The sequence below is a fragment of the Myodes glareolus genome, chromosome 1, assembly GCF_982192425.1.
Source record: "Myodes glareolus chromosome 1, mMyoGla1.1, whole genome shotgun sequence".
In the NCBI taxonomy this organism is placed as follows: Eukaryota; Metazoa; Chordata; class Mammalia; order Rodentia; family Cricetidae; genus Myodes; species Myodes glareolus.
Genome location: NC_142026.1, coordinates 126,594,167 through 126,612,173, shown reverse-complemented (window position 1 = coordinate 126,612,173; position 18,007 = coordinate 126,594,167). Strand labels below are relative to the sequence as shown.

General features: G+C 44.3%; 1 long non-coding RNA gene across 1 annotated transcript in view; it reads left to right on the top strand.

The window, feature by feature from the left end:
• The first annotated feature begins 3,254 nt into the window (after positions 1-3,254).
• LOC148123566 (uncharacterized) overlaps positions 3,255-18,007 on the top strand; it is an 83,705-nt gene continuing 68,952 nt past the window's right edge. Inside the window, exon 1 of the long non-coding RNA XR_015739360.1 lies at positions 3,255-3,438. This is a non-coding gene — a long non-coding RNA (uncharacterized LOC148123566). The remainder of the gene's footprint in view (positions 3,439-18,007) is intronic.

Sequence of the window (18,007 nt, the reverse complement as noted above, 5' to 3'; positions counted from 1 at the left end):
CAGTTCCTTCCTTTCTTTTTCAGCCCAGCTTTAGGTCCCTCTCTGCTCTGCTGTCAGCCCTCAACCTCTCACTAGCTGCTCCCCTCTTTTACCCCTTTATCTTGCCCTCCAATCCCTAACCCCCAATGCCTTATTCTCTCCCAACCCATTCTCAACCCCTCTTGACCTTGGGCTGGTATGGTCCTGTCCTAATCCTTATCACACAATTATTCCTGTCTTGATCCCCCATCTACCTTTGTGGGCCTCACCCTGTTAACTCTCTCCTCCCTCTCAAACCTCAGCTCCACCACACCCCCACTGCCTTAGATTTTTCTTCTCTACCCCAAAACCAGCTTAGTTCCCACAATGCTCTTGCCACCTCTGGTGTGGCTCACCCTGTCTTCACTTTTAGCCTTGCTCCCATTCGCACACCTCTGCATTGGATTCCAACCTCAGTTCTCCCCCCATCCTCTCTTTGAGAACACTTTGGTTCTAAAGCACAAGGTGTGCTTTGGAGATGTATGTGGGTTGCCTAGTCACCATTTCTTTGTTTGTTTGCTTGTTTGTTTGTTGAGACAAAGTTTCACTATGTTACTCTGGCTTATCTGTAACTCTCTATAGAAACCAGGCTAGCCTCAATCTCGTGGAGGTCTGTCTGCCTCTGCCTTCTGAGTTATGAGATTAAACATGTGAACCACTATGCCTGACCCGTTATTGGTATTTTTCCCCTTTTGCCTATACCTGTCTAGTTTGATATTTTCACTTTTGCTGTTGTTATCTGTACATTTCGTATTAAGTTTCTGTCTTAGGATTTCCTATTGCTGTGAAGAGACACCATGACCACGGCAACTCTTATGAAGGAAACCTTTAATTGTGGTGGCTCTCTTAAAGTTGAGAGGTTCAGTCTATCATGGTGGAAAGCATGGTAGCCTGCAGGCTGGAATGGTGCTGGCTACGTGTTGCAGGCAACAGGCAGTCCACTGACACACTGGGAGGAATCCTGAGTATATAAAACCTCAAAGCTTGCCTTCACCATTACACACTTCCTCGAACAAGGCCATACCCACTCCAACAAAGCCGCACTTCCTATGAGATTCTGTGGTAATAGGATTTGGAATTAGGGAGCCAATTACATTCAAACTACCACAGTTTCAAATGTCTCTAAAAAGATAAATATCAAAATGTTTCCTTAGAGTGTTTACAACAGTTTCACAATGTTAGATTCTAGACTTAAATTTTCAGTCCATTTTAAGGATGCTTTTGTATGATGTGTGCTGTGAGGTTCAGGTTTAACCTTTCCCATGCTGCTTCCCAGTTTCCCCAGGATTGTTTATTGAATAGATTTTCCTTCCCTCCACACCCCACCCACCATTTAATCTTAGCGTCTTTGTTGAAGATCTTTGTGCAGGTTTATTTGTGGGCTTCCTGTTCTATTCCATTGTTGGCTAGTTTTCATACAGTTTTGATTACTACCGTTTTGGGTATAATTGAAATAAAGAATATGCTGCACGCTGCTATTTCATTCTCAAAATACTTTGGATGCAGTTGGAGAGATGGCTCAGTATTTAAGAACATTTATTCTCGCAGAACAGGCTCCAGAGTTCAATTCCCAGCAACCACGTGGTGGCTATCAATTATCTACACAATTGTGCACATACATACGGTGAGCAAAACACTCATATACACCCAAGAAAATAAATAAAACTGATGAAAAGGACATTGACTATTTGGAACTTTTCTTTTTAAAAAACATTTTTTATTAGTTTATAAATAATAACAATCAAAATTCCCACTTCCTCCTCTTCTCCCACTTCCCTCCCGCTTCCCCACACAACCCTCCCCCCCCACCCTCTAGTCCTAAGACAGGGCAAGGCACCCTGTCCTATGGGAAATCCAAGGCTCTCCCTCTTACATCCAGGCTTAGGAAGGTATGCATCCAAAGAGAATAGGATTCCAAAAAGCCAGTATATGCAGTAGAGACAAATCCCAGTGCCGTTATCATTGGCCCCTCAGTCTGCCCCAATTGTCAACCACATTCAGAGGGTCCAGTTTGATCCCATGCTCGTTCATTCCCGGTCCAGCTGGGGTTGGTGAGCTCCATTAGTTCAGGCACACAGTCTCAGTGGTGGACCAACCCCTCGTGGTCCTGACTTCCTTGCTCACATTCTCCCTCTTTCAGCTCTTCAGCTGGACTTTGGGGGTTCAGTCCAGTGCTCCGATGTCGGTCTGATCTGCCTCCATCTGTCATCGTAAGAAAGTTCTATGGTGATATTCAAGATAGTCATCAGTCTGACTACGGGACAGTCTGACTTCTCTTGTTATATCTCATGATAGTTATGGCCAGCAACTGGACACCAAAGCCCCCAAAATCCTTCCTAAACAAGGCACCTTCATTTACAAATTACTCTGAAGGAAGTGTCTGTTGTGTTAAGACTTGAGTGGGAGGCTGTATGCCTTAAAAAATCAATTTGTTATACAATATAACTTACATTGTAGTCAGACATTAACCTTCTGCACAGACACACTGATTCTTAACCTTTGGTTCATGACCCCATTGGGGATAACACATGAGTTATCATGCATTTCACATTTTTAATTTATAATTCATAATATTAGGAAAATTATAGTTATAAATTAGCAATGAAACTAATTTTCTGGTTGTCAGGGTCATCACAACATGAGGGACTGTATCACATGGTTACAGAATCAGGAAGATTGAGAAGCACTGGTCTAGAACAGAGTGCCATGTGTAGTGTGCTCTTACATCAGGTAACAGTACTAGATTTGTTCTCAGATTTGAATGTCTGAAGCTCCCAGGTTCCTCTGGAGAACCACATGACTTCTGAGTGATACCAGAGATGATAGAAATTAATATTTGTGGACACACCATGGCTCTACTTTCTGCTTTTTTCATTGGTTGAAGACAGAAACATTAGCTGTAAAGTGGTTTTTCCTGGAGAAGGCCTTCCTAAGGAAACAGAAGACATTCTAAAGTACAGACAAGCTGTTTGCTTTTGTTACTTTGAACCCAAAGGAAGATCTCACTTATTATAATCAAAGAAGGGACTGGAAATCAATACTGTGGGTCCTCTGCAGAGTTGAGACTTGTGCTTCTTTTAATCTTTAATCTGTCTGTGTGACAAATTCTTCTGCTTGTTGGAAAGGTCACATGTGGGTTTTAGTCTTTCCTCCTATGGAAATACTCTCTTCAGAGGATGGGAGAGGCCCCTTAGAACAGGAAATAAGCAATTTCCTATCATTGAGAAACTGAAACTCTTAAGTTTATAAGACTCACCCAGGTTGTAGAAGGAGGAGACCCTGACCAGCTTCAGAGAAGACCCCAGACCTGTCCCTAGGCCTGCAAGCTGTGCAGTTTCAGCTGTGCTGTTCTCTGAGTGGCTGCCTGAGCTGATGTGGACTCTGCAGGGAGGCAGCTGCTGTGAATCCATTCCAGCTCCTGTAAGTAACTCCTCACCACACCCCTGTTAGCAACCCCAAAGAAAACCCGGTTGTCCCACAGGGTGGCCCTTCATGGTGTTGGTACTATGCTCTGTCATAGGTTCTCCTTCGTGTGTGTGTGTCTGTGTGTGTGTGTGTGTGTGTGTGTGTGTGTACATTCATCTACACAGGTAAAGTCTCTAGTACAACATCAGTTTTCATAAGATCCAATTGGTTTGTGCGATCACGTCTTGGTTTGATATCAGCCGACGGTGGAATAGTGCGGCCGGCTTTGTCTGCACAGCTGTTGTCATCCTGGGTGTGTGGATGCTGGCTGTGTAAAAGATGCTCTGTAGAAATGTAGGGAAGGATGAACTTTACAAATCCAGTCACTGATCAGACCTGTAGTCTGGAGTGGAGGTGCAGAGCACAGGAGGGAATGTGAAGAGTTAGACTACATGGCGGTTTGAACAAGGACCCTGGTGTACTTGAATTCCAAGTGATCAGGGAGTAGCACTACTTAGAAGGAATAGGAGGTATATCTATATTGGGGTAGGTGTGGTCTTGTTCGAGGAAGTATGGCACTGGAGAGGACTTTCATATTCCAAAAGCCAAGCCAGGTCCTGTGTTTCTCTCTCATCCTGTGCCTGTGGATTGTGGTGTAGAACTCTCAGGTCCTTCTCCAGCACCACGTCTGCTGCTTGCTGTCAGACTCCATGTTTTGATGACAATGGACTAAACCGCTGGACCTGTAAACAAAGCCCAATCAATCCTTTCCTTTATAATAGTTGCCATGGTTATGTTGTCTCTACACAACAATGGAACACTTACTAAACTTACAGCTCTGCTGGTTTGGGGGAGGACATCTGCTTTTGTGTCTCAGGTTGCTCAGCTGAAACTTTCCAAATCCTTCCCTTTTGCTCCAAACTCTTACATTCTGCAGTTCCTTAGACTTTGCTCTTAATCCCTTTTTTAGGAGTCTGGCTTCACCAGAAACTCTTTTTAAGAACAGGCCCAGTGGTAGAGTCCCCAGTGAGCACCTGGACACAGGTCCATGACTGAACTATGTGTTGCACACCATCAACTCTCGAGTTACTTCTGCAGCTCGGCCTCTGTGGCACACACAGCTGGTCTTCTCAGCTCTGTCTGGCTTCACTCCACTGCTGCTGCTGTTTTTGGGCATCATCCCATGGTACCTTCAAAATGCTGGGGTCTTCTGCTGCAACTGTGCTTACACTAGTAGCCTATCCTGGGCTCTCTCCATGGAGTCCAGTCCTACTACACAGTGCCTAGCACCCACGACACCTTTATACCTTCAGAACTAGCACCACCAGGGTGATTCTTATACACTATCAAGTTTGGCTGCCAGCACAAGGCACAATCTTGACCATGTCTGGAACACAGCCTGTGTGTGCTGACTCTCAGGAAACACTTTCCAGAAGACCTCTCCTCTAAAATGCTGGGTTTTTTTTTTTTTGAATCACTGCTAATTTCTCAACTCCAGCTAGTCAGCATTGAGTATCCCAACAAAGCAAAGGTTTCACTTTTGTAGTTCTGGTACCTTGTGAATAACAGCTGATACTTCAGCCCCCAATACCCAGAACCATTATTCTAACGTCACAAGCCAGGCCCCCGTTGTCTGCGCTGCTCTCAACACTCTTAGCTGCCAGGCTCCCAAAGAACGGCCCAGTGAGCTCTCAACACTTGATGATTTTCCAGCCCATATTTCCAAAGTTCTTCTACAAGCCTTCCCAAATCCCATGGTAAGCAGTCACAGGAATATCACACTATCTTGATATGAACTTGTCTTCTTGAGGGTTACTATTGTTGTGTAGAAACATCATGACCAATGAAACTTGGGGAAGAAAGGGTTTATTTGACTTCCATTTCTAAATCACTGTACATCAGTTGAAGGAAGTCAGGACAGGACTCAAACTGGGCAGACAGGAATCTGGAGGCAGGAGCTGGAGTAGAGGCCGTGCATGGATGGGTGCTGCTTACTGGATTGTTCCTCATGGCTTGCTCAGCTTGCTTTCTTATAGAAAACTATGGTGGGACCACTGCCATTGACCGGTAATTAAGAAAATGTCCTACAATCTTGCCTACAGCCTGATTTGATGGAGGTGTTTTTAAAATTGAGGTTCTCTACTCTCAGAAGACTTTAGCTTAAGTCAAGTTGACACAAAACTACCCAGCATATACCTTACATTTACCAGTTTCATTCATTATTGCTATATTACCTGACATCTATGATAGAAGGACCTGTGACTCCCTGTCACCAAGATTCAGTGGTACATTACTACAATGATGTCATAACTGGCTATTACAATCCACATTATTAAAACAATGTGTTTTTCTTTTTGATTCTAAAACATTTAACTGTATTGAGAAGTTTGCTGTAAGACCTTCCCTGTATTTAATTATATTCAAGCATTTATATTCCTTTTAAGAAACTTATTAGAGTGCTAGAGAGATGGCTCAGCAGTTAAAAGAACTTGCTACTCTTGGAGAGAATCTGGGTTCAATTCTCAGTTCTTACAACCATCTACAACTGCAGTTCCAGGTGTCTGATGCCCTCTTCTGGACTTTGTAAGTGCCATGTACACATGTCACATACACACATAGATATAAGTAAAATAATTATACACAGTAAAATAAAAATCAATATTTTAATGATAGCACATTAATGATACATAATAATAGGTTTCACTGTGATGTTTCTATAATTGTGCATATGCTATTTTCATTATTATCAGCCCTTCTATCACCTCTCATGTCCCCTTCCCACTCCCTCCAGCTGCTTCCTCTTCCCAATTACTCCTCCCCTACCTTCATGTGAGGCTTACTTACAAGTTATTTTATCTAATGATCCCATTTAGGATCATTTGTAGAAGCTCGGTGAGGAGCTACTTATAAGAATATGGATTCCTGAAGAGTGGCCACACCACTGATAAAATGTCAATCGTACTCCAGCATCATTAACTGCAGATAGATTTTCAGGGGGCCCTGGGGCCTCATGAGCCTCCTTTTCTCCATGAAGGGAAGGCTGACAGGCCTGCTTTTGTGCAGGGATCATGCAAGTGCTCTGAGCTGCTGAGAGTTCAACAGTGCAGCAGCCATGTCATGGCTGGAACACAGGGTTCTCTTACATCCTTTTTTCTCCCTTTTAAATGAGATCCTGACTCTTGGGTGTTGTGATGTAGATGTGTGGTTTAGTAAATTCTTTTATTCTCACGTCATGGGCTCATCTTCCTGGAAAAACATTTTGGTGGATAGTTGGGGAAATCTCCATTTGGCTTCATTGTCCTCTCTTGATTCTGTGGCTTGTGTCAGTTGATGGGACAGCTCATGGGCAGCTGAAGGTTTCTGTCTGGAAAGGTTTTGCAGTGAGATTCAAAGCTCCAGACTGAGAGGCTGAAAGTACTTAACCCTTTACCTTAGGAGAGAAGTATGACAGGCATTGCTTACCTTGTACTTCAACATCCCATGACCCCTGACAAACGAAGGGGATTTGAATGCAGACCACACCAGCCCTTCTCAGACAGACCCATTTCTGGGGTCAGCAGCCTCTCAGTTGCAAGTGGTACAGAGGAAAGCGAGGCAGAATGAGTGGACGGGCAATCCTAGTTGACTGTGTGAAAACACCTTTGCAGTTGTGTTTGTGATGAGTATATGGTAAGGGTCCCTCTAAGGGCCATGACAGGACTGCATGCAAGTGATGTGTTCAGAAGCTTGTTACACTCAGTTCTCCTTGGCTAAGCAGAAGACAGTATATTGACTTGGTAACCAGACAGTCAAAAGCTCAGTTTTGGGGGCTGGGAGGATGGCTAAGTGGGTAAGGCCCTTTCTATAGAATCATGAAGACCAGAATTCACATCCCTGATACCCAGTGGGACACCTGTTCCATGTCCTCAGCTGACCAACCCTACCAAGAACCAGAGTGAGACCCCAGTCTGTTTCTTACCTTCTTGGGAATGACATTTTCTCTTCATATTCTTGTAAATACAAGGAATAAGTAAGATGATGATGACGATGACAATGCTATGATGGTAGATTCTTCCTTATTGGAAAACTGCCTGGAAGACAGAACCTGGGTGGTGTTCATGGTATATGGAAGCTGGGTGATATCTGTGGTCCTTGATGTAGGTCCATAAAAAAATTCAGGAAAATTCTGGATAAAGTTAAAAACACTGCTGCATCACCACCTTCTCTTCAGGCAGTCGGAGGGACTCTTTGTAATAACCGTTTATAATTCCTGAGTATAGAGAGGAGTGGAGCTGTGTGAATGATGTCCTTGCGGAGTTTGTGTCATTAAAACAGAAAGCAAATTTCTATCAAAGCATTAAACAATGTGACATACTTAATGTGGTAGAACTTTCTGGATGTTGGCACAATTGGTTGTGTTTAATTGTGTCAGAGAAAGATATAGTGAAGCCTTTCACAGTGACGTGGAGCTGGTACAAGGGCAGCTATAAGTGAGAAGCTATAAGTATAGTTGTATAGTATATGTGTTTTAACAAATGAAGCTTGCCTGAAGATCAGTGGGTAAAGGGAAGCCACACCTTTAATCCCAGGATTTGGGAGACAGATGCAGACAGATCTTTGTGAGTTCAAGGCCACCATAGGCTACTCAAGATCAATTCAGAATCCATGTGGTAGTGGCTCACACCTTCAATCCCAGTACCAGAGAGTGACATGCCTTTAATCCCAGCACTTGAGAGGTGGAGACAGGAATGATATGGCTGTGAGGAAAGAGGAATATAAAGGAGAAGAGACAGGAACTGACTGGAGTATGGAGTGTGAGGTTTGTGGAAAGCATTTCAGGAGGGTCCCTTTGCTTGTCTTAGTCTTGATAGAGGCAAGGTCTTTCTAGTGTCTTGGCTGCTTTGCTTTCCTGATCTTCAGCTTGAACCCCAATATCTGTCTCTGGGTTTTTATTATTTGTGCTACAAAAAAATGGAAGTTTACACTGATGTTTGCTGACTTGTGGCCTATTAGCAGGCCGCATAGTGTCTGGACCAATTAGTTAGTACAAAATGAGAAACACTGGGAGGTGAGATGAAAAAGAGGAATCCCTGTGGTCATTACTGGATCTCAGACAGGAAGACTACCAGGAAATGACCCACCCTGTCTATCAAATGTGATGGAGTTGTCCCCTGATAATCTAGGTAATACCTACTTGATTTTTCCTTCTGGAACTTTAAGAGTTCCTTGAGCCAGTGCCTGCAGTCTGCTGTAGAGAAAAGACCCTGGGAGAGAGGGGCCCTCTGGTCCTGTGATACCAGTGACAATGCAGCCTCAGGGGTCCATCAGGAGCTGGGTCTCAAATCTACTATGACGTAAGGTAGACTAGTCCAGAACTGAGAGAAGATCCCAGAAGTAAATGGTAACAGCGACCTAGTGAGTAATTTGTAGGATCATAGTCATCACACGCACACACACACACACACACACACACACACACACACACACACAGGAATACTAATAACAAAGAAATAAAATTTAAAAGGAAGTTAACTTTATTTCCTTTTGCTTCTGTCTAACAGGAATCAGCAAAGTTTTTTTTTTTTTTTTTTTTTTTTAGGATTTAACTCATAGGTATACAGTGTACAGTGCTCTGCTTGCATGTATGCTCACACACCAGAAGAGGGCACCAGATCTCATTACAGATGTTGAAAGCAGCTGTGTGGTTTCTGGGAATTGAACTCAGGACCCCTGTAAAAGCAGCCAGGACTCTTAACCTCTGAGCCACCTTTACAGCCCAATTAGCAAACTCTTTAGTACTCAAGACAGAGGAGGCAGGAAAGCCAGAGGGAAAGAAGAAAGAAAGATTAAAGAGTAGAAACAGAATAAATATCAGAAAGCACTATTTAGATATTCAAACTCATCTGTGGTTTCCCCCACCAAATGGTCCGGATCCTAAAGGTAGGTCCTGGATTATTTATTGAGGTTAAGCCAGCACCCTCCAAGATGAGCAAAGAGATCTTATTAGACAAAAACTATACAAAACTATATATAATCATAGAAATGTTTTCAAAAACTCACAAGTCTGTGCTATATCCCTAAGATATGGTATCTGGCAGAAGTAAGTAATACCTTCTTGGATTTAATCCATAGGAGACACTTAAATATTCATTACATGTTAATTAATTAACTCCCCTCCCCCACACTGCCATAAATTTTAAGTACAAAATTGTAGCTCATACTCCGAAGACATTTAAAGTTCCCAGCTCTTCCCTACCATTGTAGATTTATAAAGGCCGACATTCATAACCGCTTTGTTCTAGTTTTCTCACTTTTTCCATTCCAAGGAAAGAAATTGCTGTCAGTAGAAAAGGGAGTGCTGAAATGCTAATTAAGAATCCAATAATAGCTGGTTCCTGGTGGCACAGGCCTTTAATCACAGCACTCAGGCCCAGGCAGGAGGATCTCTGTGAGTGAGAGGTCAGCCTGGTCTACAGGGAAAGAGCCAGAACAGCCAGGGCTACACAAAGAAACCCTGCCTCAAAACACACCCTCCCACCCACCCCCACAAAACAGAAAATAATCTAGCAATGTGGGGTTGGGGAAAGAGCTCACTAAAGTGACAGCCACAAAAGCATGAAGAGGAAGACTTGAGTTCAGATCCTGAGCACTCCCACAAAAACACCCTTCATCTGTAACTTGAGCACTAGGGGAAGGTGGCAACCTAAGGAGCCCTGTAGCTCATTGGTCAGCCAGTCTAGCCAATCAGTGAGCCAGATTTAAAGAGACCAATCAGGTTGGGGGTGGGGGGAGAAGATGAAGAAGAAAGTGGAGAGCAATACAGGAAGGTAAGTAACACCACCAGCTTATCTCTGGTCATCCCATGCCATGCACCCACAGCAAAATCATGCACATACCCTAGCGCGCGCACACACACACACACACACACACACACACACGCACACACCTTAGCACAGTCTCACTTTTCCTCAATTTTCAAGCACACCTGGTGTCTACTTGTTTATACTTTCAAAGCAGTTCCCACACACTTAGTGTTTTTTATGTTTCCTACTAACCCTGGCACACACTCTCCTTGATTTCCAAATGCAGTCAGTGTTCAGCATTCCTAGTATATAAGAAAACAATTGGTCACAACAAGTGACTCATACCTCGAGGCAGTGGTGAAAGGCAGAACCGTCTGGCGGCCTTCACAACTGCTGTGCATCCCAAGATTCTCCCAAGGATCTAGCATTGATTTTAAAAGAGAAAAAGGAAGGAAGAAAGAAAAAAAATCACAGCCCTCTCTTTAAACCTTCACATCTGTAATCCAAATTCAAACTCAACACGCATCAGTCCACAGGGCATCACTCTGTGTGTTAGAATAAAGTCAACCAGTTCCACATGAGGTGGAATTAATTTTAATCATTCACATCATCCCCATTTTCTAAATTTACACAATAAAAGTCCTCATTGTAAATAAGTGTACTGCTACCCAAGCACTAGGGATACTGAGGCAGGAGGATGTAAGTTCAACACCAGTCTCTCTCATTGTATGTATGACAGACAGGTGGCAGTTACAAGGGTGGTTTGACACAACCTTCATTTCTCTGGTTTTCACCTTTAAAATTTAAGATCCTTTACAGTATACATACTGGGAAATAGATACGTAACTCATTTAAAATACACACACACACATATGTTTTAAATCCATAAATTATTCAAAGTATCCCCAAAATAACTTCTTACCCAGTGAATCAAAATTATATTGTTACAATGAGAATATTTATTTTAGAAATATATATATGTAGGTTAGTGAATAACTCATTAACCTGAGATGACATGGATCAGAGAACAAAACGTTGGGCTCATAGAAAAGCAAATTTAAAATGTTATTTTTTTAACTTTTTGCAAACTTTTCAGTCCATGTTTTGTTTAATTTTTCCTTAACGTTCTCAATTAAGCTACCTGCTATGACTCCTTAGAGAGGGGTAAACGCTGAAAGATACAGGCAATGTTTATTATAAAACAAATTTCCTTATCTGAGGCATGTCAATCTCATATCTCAGAATAAAATAATTTATTTTTTAATGTAAACAAGAAGGAGCGGAAATCAGAGGACCCGAAAACTCCCAGTTCATTGTTCTCTGATTCACAAAACTTTCTATTTCTGATCAGCACCGGCTCCCACATCCAGTTGCTAACTGGGGTCCTCCAAATACTTCCAAGTCTAAAGGGACTAGGTAGCTACAAGTAAAGGCCAAACTTTGCTCTCTGCCTAGCGAATTTAAGATGCGTGTTACCACTAGAGGACGCCCTCGGCCTGTTTTGCAAGTTCTCTATTTTCTACACGGGAAACTTTCCAAGAAATGCTCTGTACTCGAATCAGTGTTTTAATAAAAACTTGCCCAAAACTCACGCAACCGAGGTAGCCAGTACAAAGTCTTCAGGGCTCCCCACACCAATAAAGACGTCACAACCAACCATCTACGAAAACTGAAATGAGAATTCAACACACACACACACACACACACACACACACACACACACAGGTTTTTATTTCTCGTCTCAGTTTCCTTTAATTTACAATAATTTTTTAAAATCTATTTTGGTTTCTGGGGACTTTGGGTGATCTCAAATGCATGTTTCTAGTGTTGGCCCCAAAGTGGCAAAGGAGAGGGCCAAGGAATACAGAAGGCTTGACCTTGGCGGGAGTGGGGAGGCTTGGAAAAGGCGCCCAAGGTAGTTGCATGAGGAAAGAGACCCCGTTTTTTGCCCCTCTTCCCCCCCCCCAAAAAAAAAAGAAAAAGAAAAGAAAAATCAGCAAGGAGATAGGAGGAAAAGTAAGTTGGTCAGTGGTTGCAGGACAAAGAAGGGAAACAGAAGCGAAGTTTACCATTGTGTCCCTTGTGGAAGGGTGGGGCAAGAGCTCTGATCCAACCCGCCTGCCGCTCAACCCCTGCCTAGGGCGGGCCTGGGGCGGAGCAAGCCGCTGGGCGGGTCAACTTTCTCTCAGGGGCGGGGTTCGAACCCCAACCCCCCCCCCTTTTTTTAGTCTATTTGGATTTTATTCCCCCACCCTCAGGAGGCGATTAAAGTTTTTCCTCCGCTAACGATCCCCTTGGCCCGCCGCTCTCTCAAGTTTGCCTCCTCCGTTGGGCAGTAGGCTGGACGCGGAGCAGATCCTAAGGCCCTTGAGCTCCCTGATCCTCACCCGTGCCGGCCTCTCCTTCTCCTGCTTCCACTGCAGCCACGGCAGCCACTGCCGCCACTGTACCCACCGCCGCCGCCACTCTACCCACCGCCCCCCAGTCCGGCCCAGGAAGCAGCCCCTGAGTGCAGAAGGGCAGACGGGCGACCATAAACAAGTCGCAGGCACCAGGAGCACCCGCCGCCGCAGCTCGCCTCTCCCATTCGCCCACGCCCGCATCGGCGGCGCTGCACCGAGAAGAACGCGGTCCGGACGGCGCGGGTGCCCGGCCTGGCCCGCGCCTTCCTCCCCGCGGGGACGCCAATGCCAGGCCAGCGCCGCCGACTGCGCCTCCTTAAAAAGCACTTTCCTGCCTCGGGTAGGAAAAAAATCCAGCGGAGTTTTTCGTTTCCTTCCTTCCTTCCTTCCTTCCTTCCTTCCTTCCTTCCTTCCTTCCTTCCTTCCTTCCTTCCTTCCTTCCTTCCTTCCTTCCTTTATTTCTTTTTCGGTGTAACTTTCCGCAAACGGCGGAAACTGGAAGCGATCTCTAGAAAATTCTCCCGCAGTCGGCGGCGGGAAGCGCGGGTGTGGCGAGCCGGGAGAGCACAGGCAAACTCTAGGCCGCCGTCCCCGCCTAAGCTCGGATGTGCTGACCTGTGAAGTCCGCGAGAGGCGCCTCTGCCACACTCAATGGGTCTGTTCTCCGCAGCCGAGCCCGGAAGCAAAGTCGCCCGGCTCCTTTTCCCATTGCCTCGGTCTCCCGCATTTGAACTTCCCACGCTCGCTCCTTCGCTCTCTAGGTGTGCGCCTGGCACGAAGGCCACGCGGGCAGAGAGGACTGCAGGGGAGGGGGGGGGGAGGCGGCGCGCTGGGGATCTTCTCCTTTTGCCTCCGCAGAACCCAGTTGTCAACGCGATTGTCCCCATGGTCCCCTCCGGAAGACTGCGCTCCCTGGCGAGGCTGCGCCAGGTGTTAAGCAGCCAAAGTGAAGAGCTCGGGATTGGGGGGTCAGAAGCATCCCGCCGCCCACTCAAAGGCCCAACTCAGCCAACTTGGCTGGCTCCCTTCCGCAGGACCCCCCCCCCCCACCCTTCGCCATGTGCACCTAAAAGGAGGAAAAAACAGAAGTCTCTTCTCCCCCCCTCATTTTTTTCTCTTTTCTCCCTCTTTTCTTCCTCTTTTGCACTTCTTACCTCAGAGAGAGAGATGCCCACAGACTGCTTCCACAAACTGCTTCTAAGTCACTTGCCCACCACCATCCCCCCTCCTCAAAATTAGTTTCCTCCTCTTTCCCCAAGGCACAAAGAAGTTGGGGAGAAATCCCTTTTCTTCTTCCCCTGCCCGGAGCTCTTTCTTAAGACTAGGGTGCACTTTCTTCCCTCTCTAGTTCTCAGAACTTTCATCCTCACCCAGAAAAAAAAGAAAAGAAATCAATGAAAGGCTTTGGCATGGGCTGAGCTGCGGATTAATTAGAAATTAGATCCAATCAGCCACTTCTTAGCTCCAAATTCTCTCTCTCTCTCTCTCTCTCTCTCTCTCTCTCTCTCTCTCTCTCTCTCTCTCTCTCTCTCTCTCTCTCTCTCCCTTGCTCCCTCTCTCCCTCCCTCCCTCCCTCCCTTAGTCTCAGGAGTAGTCCCAGGGCTGCAAAGGCAGTGCACATGTGCACATGACTCAAGACTAGAGAGAGATGAAATTGCACTGGTGCCTCGCCTCTGCAGCCACGGCCACACACGGGCTTTCCTATTACTGCTGCTAGTGCACCTTTTTCTTCTGGAAAAGAGCAGTTGAGTGCTTGGCCAACGCGGCCGCCTACAAACACTGGTTCAGGTGCATCCCTTCACTATTCTACTTGCTGCTGATTTCAATCTGGTCAGAGAATGCCCAGAACAAATGGGAAAGACTGAGAAGGCTATAGACTTCTTTGTCTGCTTTTGCACTTCACTTTTTTTCCTAAGGCAATTCTCAGAGCCGCGAATCCACCAGGTGCTGGTTAAATGTGTGCATTCAACCATTAAAGAGTGGGCCCCGGTCTCACATCAATTGCTACCCAGGGGCTGAATACATGCCACAGGTCAAGAAAATAAGAAATGAAGTTTAATGGAATTTAATTTGCCCTTTTCGAGACTGGAAGAATGCATAAAAAAGTCTGAAATTTGAGCATTTGTTCCGCATTTAAAATAGGATTTCTATTGGCAGCTTCAGCGGGTTAGGCCTCTGTTCTAAGGAATGCTGGGAGTTCTACCTCAACTTAGAAATCCCTGGTAAAGTGGCTAGGCTATAAGATGGGACCTCCAGCTTAATGTACTCAGGCAAGATGGCTAAGCTCTCCTAAATAGCAAACTCTGCCTTTGTCAGCCCTTCAGTTGGGGATCAAACTAGTATTGTATTTCGATATTGACAGTTGTCTGCTTATGACTGCAAACTAGCTTTATAGGGGTTTACGGTTCCCCTTTTCTACAAGGCTGGGGGCAGACAAAACAATCCAAAGTCATTAAAGTTGCTATAAAGTATGTTGATACCAATGGGAGAGTCTGCTGTGAAGGAGGAGGGGATAAAGCAGCAACCTGTGATTGCTGAGACTTACCTAGCACTTCTCTAAGAAGAAAGGGAAAGCAGTGGGGAAGGAAAGGAAAGCTCCGCCCCCAGCTGTACTGTTTGTTTTGCCACTAAAGAAGGCTATAGGGTCTTTCTCTGCTATTATTGCCTGACGCCTAGAATTTAAATATATCACAGATGGAAATTCCATATTAAAAAGCCTTCCCCTAAAAAAATTATTCTTGTTTAAAATTTTAAACCTAAATAATGTTCTTTGAACTAGTTTCAGAAAATAAACTCATATTAAAAAGCCTTCCCCTAAAAAGTAAGATTATCCTTGATTGAATTTTTTTTCACCTAACAAATGTTCTTTGAACTAGTTTCAGAAAACAAACTCTTAAACTGAGGAACTTCTTTCCTCAGGCCCCTGAAATGGCCCTAGAAAAACAGATCACCACCCATTTCTTCTGTTACTGTAGAGACCAGCTCTTCAACTCCCAAATCGAGGTACATGGCTTGACATGTGCTTTGAGGACATAGGTGCTTACTAGTCTTGCAGAGTTGAGATGAGTTCATAAAATAAGCTTCATGTGTTGCCTGCACAGGCACTGATTCAGGGGTGTCAGCAGGGACTGTCTGGCTAGTGAGAGCTATTGATTACCTCAGACCACCACCTGAGGACTGATTTAGTCAACCTGCTTCAAGAACAGCTTTATTAGCAGGCAGGAATTTCAGCTTCTTCCCCCTTTTCCCCCAACTCTTGAATAACAAAAAGTGAAATGGACAAAGGCAAACTAAAAGAGAAAGAAAGGAGTTTTGTGGTAACCTAAGACCTTGCCCCCCAAAAAATCAAAATTAATTTCAAACTCCTCTTTCTAAAACTCCATCCATCTCAAAGTCATTCTCTAGAAAATTTTAGATGATATTTCTGTTTCTACTGTGTTTATGTGTTTTCATAAGCATTTACTCAATAGCCTGTTTTTTTCAACTAGGTTTTTGAATTTGGTTTTGGTTAAAAGTCTTCTATTGCAACCCAGGCTGGCCTAGATCCACAGCAGTCACTTAACTCAGCTTCCAAAGAACCAGGGTAGTAGGTGTTTGCTGCCATGCCCACCCACCCTTCCTACAAGATGCCTGAGATAAAAAAATGACCAAAAGTAAGATTATGTGCAACTTTGTTCAGTAGTAAACTATGGTAGCAAAAACAATGGTGACAATGAGGAAAGATGGACATCCAGGATGTATGATGTCTTAGAGTCTCTGAAGAACAACCAATCAGAGAAGGTCTCTTACAGTCAAGGGTTTAGAGAGTATACCTTACTTAGCTGCCCTGGTGAAGGTTGGCCAACAGAAATGGGCATAGCTTGAAGTTGGATACAATACAATGTATCTCTGTTCCCAAGGTCACTGTGGAAACTTTGTCTCTAATTGTTGTAGCCCTACATAGTGGAGATAGTGAAGAGATTGAAGACCTGTCAGAATAAGGACTTTAAAAATTGCCCCCAAACCTGGAACAATACCATCACAGACAAGCAGAAATGCCATTACAGCTAGATGTCAATTTTATTCTTCACATCAATTGGTGCTGTCATCTGTACACTGGACCACTGTTGATGGAGGCTTCTAGTTGGTTTCTAGCCACCCAGACCCAAAATAATCACACAGAAATTATATTGATCACAACAATGTTTGGCCAATACATTATGGATACTTTAACCTACATCTTAAATTAACCCGTTTCTATTATTTAGTATTTTATAAGAGGCTTGTGGTTAACCAGTAAGGTTCTGTCCAGTGTCTGTCTCTTTCAGTGACTACATGGTATCTCTCTGACTCTGGCTTCATTTTTCTTCTATCTATGCTTAAATTTCTTCCTTGTTCTGTTCTGAGCTGCCATAGGCCCAAAGCAGATTCTTTATTAATCAATGGTAAAAAAACATATTCACAACATACAGAGGGGAATCCCACATCAGACTACTTTTCCTCCCGAGAAGCAACATTCTAATAGAATTTCCTTTGCCCTGCCTTCCACCCTCCACTAATCATTCCCTGGTGAATTGGTGAATAATTTTATGATTCTGATCAGCATTGTTTAATCTCCTCCTGCTCTACCTCTTGTTTATCTGACTCTGCCTCATGCCAAAACATGTGAATACCAAACTCATTTTTCAGATGTAGGCCTACCACTCCCCTGATGTCCTAAACAAGGGGATTACCTCAGTTCTTTATTTTTCTATGTGCTTTTAATATCAAAAATCCATCATCCCTCCCCAGAAATGTCCATCCGTAGATATGCTGAAGCCAAAGTAATTTTATGTGGAAAATATTTTAACCAAGTAGTGGCACTCACTCTTCAAAGTCATTTTGAGGCTTCTCAACAGCTCCCTAGTAATGGTCATTCAAAACCTCTGACTTTACATTCTGAAACTGCTACTGCACAACCTTCAAGTTAGAAACTTCACTTCCTGTTCCCAATACTAAGCAGGTCCTGCCCTTTAGGTTGCAGTCCTGGACTGAAAGGCATCCTCCATGAGCCATTCTCTGTTTGAAGATGCCCAAGAATGAATGAAGTCCAGTAGGTTTACGGGCACTACACACACATACTTCAGAGAATCATGGTGTAGAAGGTTCTTCTGTCTATGTGTTATTTTCATTGGTTAATAAAGAAGCTGCCTTAGCCTTTTGATAGGCCAGCCCTTAGATAGGTGGAGTAGACCAAACAGAATGCTGGGAGAAAGAAAGCAGAGTCAGGCAGATGCCGTGATTCTCCGACCCAAGATGGACGTAGGTTAGGATCTTTCCTGGAAAGCCACCACTTCATGGTGCTACACAGATTATTAGAAATGGGTTCATCAAGATGTGAAAATTAGCCAATAAGAGGCTGGAACTAATGGGCCAGGCACT